Raw genomic sequence first — 6,925 nt, 5'->3', positions numbered from 1 at the left:
ACACCCACAATAGATCAGGTATATCATTATAGGTCTTACTAATTAGCATATCTATCAAAGATTCCCCAATGAGAGGCTCAAGTGAGCCCCCCTCCCCAAGGAACCTTCCCCTGGATGGTTCTATCTTAGTTTACAAAATGTGTTCTGGAGAGGACCTTGGGGTCTGGGGCACACTGATCCCTAACTACGAAGCTTCTAAGATGTTTAGTCTCCTAGCCTGACAAACAAGCCTAAGAATATAAGCTAAAAAACACTAAGAATACAAAAGTTATAAAAAGGTATATAAAAGGGGTATAAAAGAAAAGGCAAAAAATCATCATGGCATCATCACCTGCAGAAAACGGCTTACAAAGCTGCATTTAGAATAACACCCCAGATTTTGCAACTTTTTTGAATTTATGCTGCATCTGTAAATTCTTTATAATCTATACATACAGCCAGTACCATAGACATGGGTAGGAATGGATCAGAATATACTATGACTTGCAATAAAAATGCCAAAGACACAGCTTCAATTTGACACAGGAAAAAGAAAAAAAAATCAATAGCACTGCCAATGCCTTGGCCCAGCAGGGGTGCAAAGAAATTTTTAATTGGGATCCCCAGATGCTCTCAAGCAGCTGCCCAGGCTGTACATTACAACACAAACTACAGCTCCCCCATGGTCTCTGCCAGACTTGGCAAGTAGAACAGGAAAGGAGAAAGGATTTTCCCTCCTGATCTCCATATCAGGTACAACAGGTTAACACACCAATACACCCAATCATCCCCCCAGACAAACCCATCTCTATTAATAGCCAAGTTTGAAGCTTCACAAAAAGATTAACAGTGTCATCCTGACCATCACTATGGCTGAAGGGGGACACCCTCGGTCTGGCTGGATACAGGTGATAGAACTCTTACACTTTTATTCCATTACTGACTTGTGATATGAGGAACACACAGACTATCAGAGCTGAGGTGAGGATTTCACTGTTTTTCACCTCATTTTCCCTCAAACCCTCACCTTCTCAGAACATTGTAACTGCTGACAAGACTTTGTTCTGCAGTTTAAACTACACATACACAGTTCATTAAATATTGTATATTCTCAGACTTGTTTATTCTCCTGTTTGTACTTACAGATTTCAGTTCTTCTCCACTATTATGGTCTTCTCACAACTGAGTTATTGGTATGAAGTATTTTAAACTCATCTGTGTAAAAGAGCCATGGACAAAGCCAACTGCATTGCCTTAAATCATTCTGTGATTCTGTAAAGGTTTGATAGTTTTATGTAATCACAAATGAATTTTCTGCGAAATAAAATATGAAAAGCGTCCACTATGAGTAATGCTGGGAAAATTAATCTCACTCCACTGAAAATAACATATTCAAAAGTTAAAAATAAAGTCTTTCAAGAAAAATAATCTAACTGGGGGTACAACTTCCCCCTCTCTTTTGTATCCATGAAGTTTAAACTTTCTCTGTAGGTTTAAATCTCTTCCCACTCGTCTTTTCTTTTTCAGCCAGAAAACCAACAGCACTGAGGTCCCAGTGATGAGGAATGACTCACCAGCAGGTGCTGAGTCACAATCACACCAAATACACTCTTACATCTTGATAGAGTATCAAATTCAATAGCTTTGCTTAGTCACTTGAGCTTGCCCTAATTCCTATGATTCACTCAATTTCAAAACTTTGATTTCTGATTTCTTGTTTTTGCTCACAATATATATTGAGTTGTATAACCCTTATACAACTCTTAAAGCAGAATTGTTGCAAGCCATCACTAATCTTTAGTCAGATCCCGGGCTTCAGACACAAGGTGTGTCACTTATCAAATCCAAGCGGCCAATACGCCACAGTGCACTTTGGATTAATTTGGAAGTGCTGATCTCCCACTCCTTGCACACCTACAGAGAATTCCAGCTGACATCGGAAGATACATGCATTAGGATTTCATCCTGCCCTGACTCATGCCAGCAACAACCTACCATCAGCTAAAAGTGTGACCTTTCTCTGGGAGGGCTCCTCAGTCTGACAAGGTAAGACACAAGAAGCGAGTGCTCAGCAGTTTATGCAGAGGGTGAGGTATTTGACCATGATTAAACAAGCCAGTGTTGGAGTGACAGATTTCCAATTCCTTAATCATTTCAGTTTGTTACCTTTTGTCCTGTCTGAAGGTAGATAAAGTAAAATTACTTTACCCAACTGTTTATCCGTTCATCCAACAACTTTTATAGGGAAGAAGCTTAGTTTGGCCTGAATTCAACTAAGGTAATAAATGTATTTCTCTCTGTAGAAATTGACAGCGATGTTTTATCTAATTGCTCCTAGCATTTCAGCCATAATCCAGAGAACTTCTCTAAAAGGTTTCAGGCTAGCATGGGGGGATGAAGGAAACTCATCATGGAGAGAGGGAAAGGCAGACACAGTGAATAGGCTTCTGATGATTACCACATTGCAGTACCTACAGGAGGCAATTATCACTACACTGTTATTTATTCTTCTGTCTTCAGGCACAGTTTTTGTACTTCCTCACTGTCCACTTCTGCAGCAGCTGCATTTAAAATTGTTGTGCTGAATTAGTGGTTAATAAGCCTATTAATGCTGAAGGTACTCAGCCAGTTATGTACATTTGGAAAAGTTCCCCTAATGAAAAGATACTGTGAGAAAGGCAGGGGTCATCTCTGGGGATGTCTGGGAATAAAACAGACCACACAAAATCCCATAGAGTTCACAGAAATCCTACAATAAAGGTTATATATCTTTACCCTTGCAGAAGGAACTACAGCTTTGAAGCTTCTTTGGCCAGCTATTCTAACTTTAACAATAGTCAATAATAGTATGAAGAAAAAAAAAAAGCCAAGTGAAAAAATAAATATTAAACCTTTTGTCATAACAAATGAAGTATAGGTCATATGTTCTCCATAGGTTGCAGGTTCCCAAGTCCTCCTCCAGGCATTTACTATGATACTACATTTTTTAAAGAAGCTCACCTTAGTTACAAGCTCTTTTCTCTAAAATGTTGTCCTTCTCCATTATATATCCTAATGTAAGTAAATTGAAGCCATATCTCCATCAGTCTAAAGGACTCTGCAAGAAGTGCCTTTTCTACAGGTACCTGAGATTCACAAAACTATCCTGACACTATTGCTCTAGACATCCAAGATCTACCCCTAAAACAGGAAGCAAAGACAGCCATGAAAAAATTAATTCTACCTCTGCCTTCCTACCTTCACCTAGGCTGAATTACTGAATGTCTGTATCAGTGTGAGCATGAAGCAGAATGCTTCAAGAGAAGAAATAAGAGATCCACCCCAAACCAAATCATATCTTGGTGTCTTAACACTCACCTGGTTCTGATGCAGGCAAGGGATAAGCTTGAATCCAGACCTCATACTATGGTGGAAGGAATGCTGTGGTGGGTATAGTAAAAGCAACCTTGGCACCTGTATGTCCTTTTAAAATTCCACTTTACTCAAAAAGTTGAAAAAGCTTAGTTCAAACATAACTATCTTGAAGCATTATACAGAAAGGAGTCAATTTTTGACATGCTGATTTTGTTTCTGCTGAGAACAATACTTCACCAGGAAAATACCAAGCAACTTTATCAAAAACTACCACCTCCTTTGTGTAGAAATACAAAACACAACCCTGCTAAAAAGATATGTACTTGTATTTCTAATTATCAATGCCAGCAGCCAATACCTCCCTTCTTTTCAGAGCTTTGACATGATAAATGTTGGAGAGCTGCTGCTGCTATCAAAACTGACCAGCAGGACCGCAACTGGAGAGAAAAAGAGGCAGAAGATCAGGACAAAAGTAGTAAATACTTACAGGTATGGCATGCTTTTATATGCCTTATTTATTCAAACTGTATAAAGACACCTTCTAAAATCCTCAAATCCTGTTTTTAACAGGGCTGTGTGCTCATGCAGCTCAGTGACCTTGGTACACAGTAAAGGCCAATACAGTTACTGAAGGCTGATTTCAATAACTGTCTGGAAAGGGTCCAAAGCAGCTTCTGCAGTTTCTGCTTCAAAGACAACACAGAAAAAGGAAGGCAGAATGTAGCTGCTCTTAAATCTGGTGTAAGACTTGGGCAGTTTTCTGCAACAACTTCATTATAGCATATTTTCTATGGGCAGGTGTCCTCGTTCTGGCCAGGACAGGGTTAATTTTTTTCCAGTATCCAGGAGGGACATGGCCAGGATATGGAGATTATTCTGTACCACCTCACATCACTGCCTGGGCATAGGAAAAAGACTCTCTTCCAGGGAGAAGGGGCTCCTTCTGTGGCACAGGGAGCTGTCCAGTATTGTCTATTATTGGTTGTGTTTTCCATGTGAGTTGATTCTTTTCTTGCACCCTCCGTCATTAGTATTGTTGCTGTTACCATTTATTTTCTTATATCATTGCTGTTTCCAGTAAGCTGTTCTTATCTCAGCCAATGATCTTTGCCTTTGGGCTTCCAATTCTTCTCTCCATCCCAAAGCAGGGAAGGGGAGGGGAAAAGTGGGGGGAAAGAGCAGCAGTGTGGTTTTGGTGGGAGCACTAAATTGGGGAATACCATTCCTAAACCATGACAGGAGTGTCAGGCAACTACACCCCACCTTCTACTTAACAGGGCTCCACACTGAGGTTAGCGAAGAACTACCACATTTCTATTTTTGCATTAAACAGTGCAATGTTTGCTTAAGTACCAGTTTTTCTAATCAGTGGAAGAGTTTTACTTCAGAATTGTGGGGCTTTGTATTTGGTAGTTTAAATATAGTTATCCATTCAGCTACCAAAATATTTTATTCTACCACTGGACCCATCAAAACAAAGGAAAAAAAAAAAAAACAACAAACAACCCACCCCAACCAACACTGGTAATCTATGCAGCAGCCAAGTGTACCATGATATTAGTTTATATACGGAAATGAGGATCATCTTATTCAGAATGCAAATCTCTTCAATCCTTAAGTGCTCCATCAGGAGTCTTGGACTGCACCTCTCTGCACACAATTTAAGCTGCTTTCTGCAGGATGCCAAATATATTCACAGAGACAGAGCATTACTAAAACAAATATCAAGGCACAAACAAAACCAGACTTTAACCAATGATTGAACAGAGCCAGTTCAGTCTCTTCAGTGATAGAAATGCTCTTGATGTCTTTTCAGATCTCGTTGGAAACTATTTAAACAACGGCCTTTTCATATCTTTGTTCACACAGATCTTTCTGTGAAATATTTACCCATGACCAAGTAGACTATATTGCTTATTCCTGATTGGTCAAGTGGTGCTTTTTGTGTTCACTGGATGTGCAATATTTGCAATGAGCTTGAGGTAAGGAAGTTTGTCAGCTCTAGAGAATAAAATCTGGAAAGATCAAGGTTCCCCAGTCCGTTAGCAGGGGGGAACGAAAATAAAAAAAAAATAAAAAAATAAAAAAACCCCACCATAGCTTTTTAAGATTTTGGTCCTGGCTCCAGAGCAAACTCCTTCAGGAAGATGTCTAAGTGCACCCTCAGGTCCCTTTAGTGACCAGCAAGACTTTAGAACAGGTCTGAGAGACGTGAAAAATCAAAATTCATTATGATGCTGCAGTCAGACCCCTTATCAGATGTGTCCATCTGAGGAGAAAAGCCACCTACATGGTTACAAAAATAAGGACTAAAATTTAGTTCATTCCCTTAAAAACTGCCAGAATTACAGCACTCATCATTATTCCGGAGGGCTCTTTGTACTGCAGTTATTTTAAAAAGCAAACAAAACTGTTACAGACAAACAAACACTAACCAAAACAAACACCAAAAGTAAAACCCAGAAAACCGTGAATCGAAGAAAATAGCTTAAGGGGTAATTTGCATTCTGAATGAAAGCACAAGTTTAAATGCTGTAAAAATGAATCAACTTCTTTCTATATGACCCCTTAATGAGTTACCAAGTTTTGTCTTTTTGTCATCAAACAATTCCTTTTCAGGATTTCATGGGGCATGTGGAAGAAGACTTTTCTCAAGCAGAGACAGAATGATGTCTAACCATGTCAGCTGATTGGCAGAATTCTGACAGATGTCACATACATTTTAGCAGGTAGGAGATAGGGGGGAAACAAAAGTCAGGATGTTCTTGTTCAAGTAATTACTAAGAACGTTGCAGCCAAAACTAACATTTTTTTAACCTGCCACAATTTATCACCTCCTCCCTCAAGTTTCCTGTCAAGAGAGACTCTGCTGCACACTTTGAAAATTTGCAGTTGGGTTTATTTTACTTACATGGGAAGTAAATGCCCCACTTAAAGGGATATCACAGAAAAATAGACAAGACTTCTCTACTCCCTTATTCTTGAAGTTGTATCTTGACTGTGTCCTATGTCCTTTCTCTTGGCCTGTCGATATGAGGCAGAGAAGAGTAATCTGTGAAGTAAGTAAGCATTACTGCAAAATTGAAGTCTTCTCGAAATAGTCATTGTAACTTCATTGCTGGTTAGACAAGTGTTTTATCAATTACAAGTCCACAGCTTCTTTTCTCCCCCACCTTTTCCAAATAATAATGAATACTAGCTAATTATAAATTGTTACATCTTGCACAGAAACAAAGATAAAAAAATCTTAAATAAAAAGTTGTAAAGATTAATGTTGTAAAGACTAATTAAAGTTGTTACAGCTTAATGTGCTGTAAGCACAAACTACCCAAGGTATTTTCTTCATGATTTTATTCTGCAAGTATAAGATCACATATAACTTTCATCACATTTGCTAATGCATGCTCACCTCTCCCAACAAAAGTATTTTTGAGACCAGCATTTACTACAAAAACTCAAACATTACTACATCTTCCAACATGGAGTCCATTGTTTCACCTTCCAATAATATTAAAACAACATCCTGCCATCCTATAAAATATACCTATTATAAAATAAGGCAATATTGATATTATTTTCTGCAGCAATGGTA

General features: G+C 38.7%; 1 long non-coding RNA gene across 1 annotated transcript; it reads left to right on the top strand.

The window, feature by feature from the left end:
* Positions 1 to 1,640: 1,640 nt before the first annotated feature.
* On the top strand, positions 1,641 to 6,474 carry LOC108449618. Its single transcript, XR_001865847.1, has 3 exons — positions 1,641 to 2,025; positions 3,707 to 3,822; positions 5,953 to 6,474. It is a non-coding gene; the product is annotated as an uncharacterized LOC108449618 (long non-coding RNA).
* Positions 6,475 to 6,925: the final 451 nt, after the last annotated feature.

The sequence above is a fragment of the Corvus brachyrhynchos genome, unplaced genomic scaffold, assembly GCF_000691975.1.
Source record: "Corvus brachyrhynchos isolate BGI_N302 unplaced genomic scaffold, ASM69197v1 scaffold409, whole genome shotgun sequence".
In the NCBI taxonomy this organism is placed as follows: Eukaryota; Metazoa; Chordata; class Aves; order Passeriformes; family Corvidae; genus Corvus; species Corvus brachyrhynchos.
This window is presented reverse-complemented; position numbering and strand designations above follow the sequence as displayed.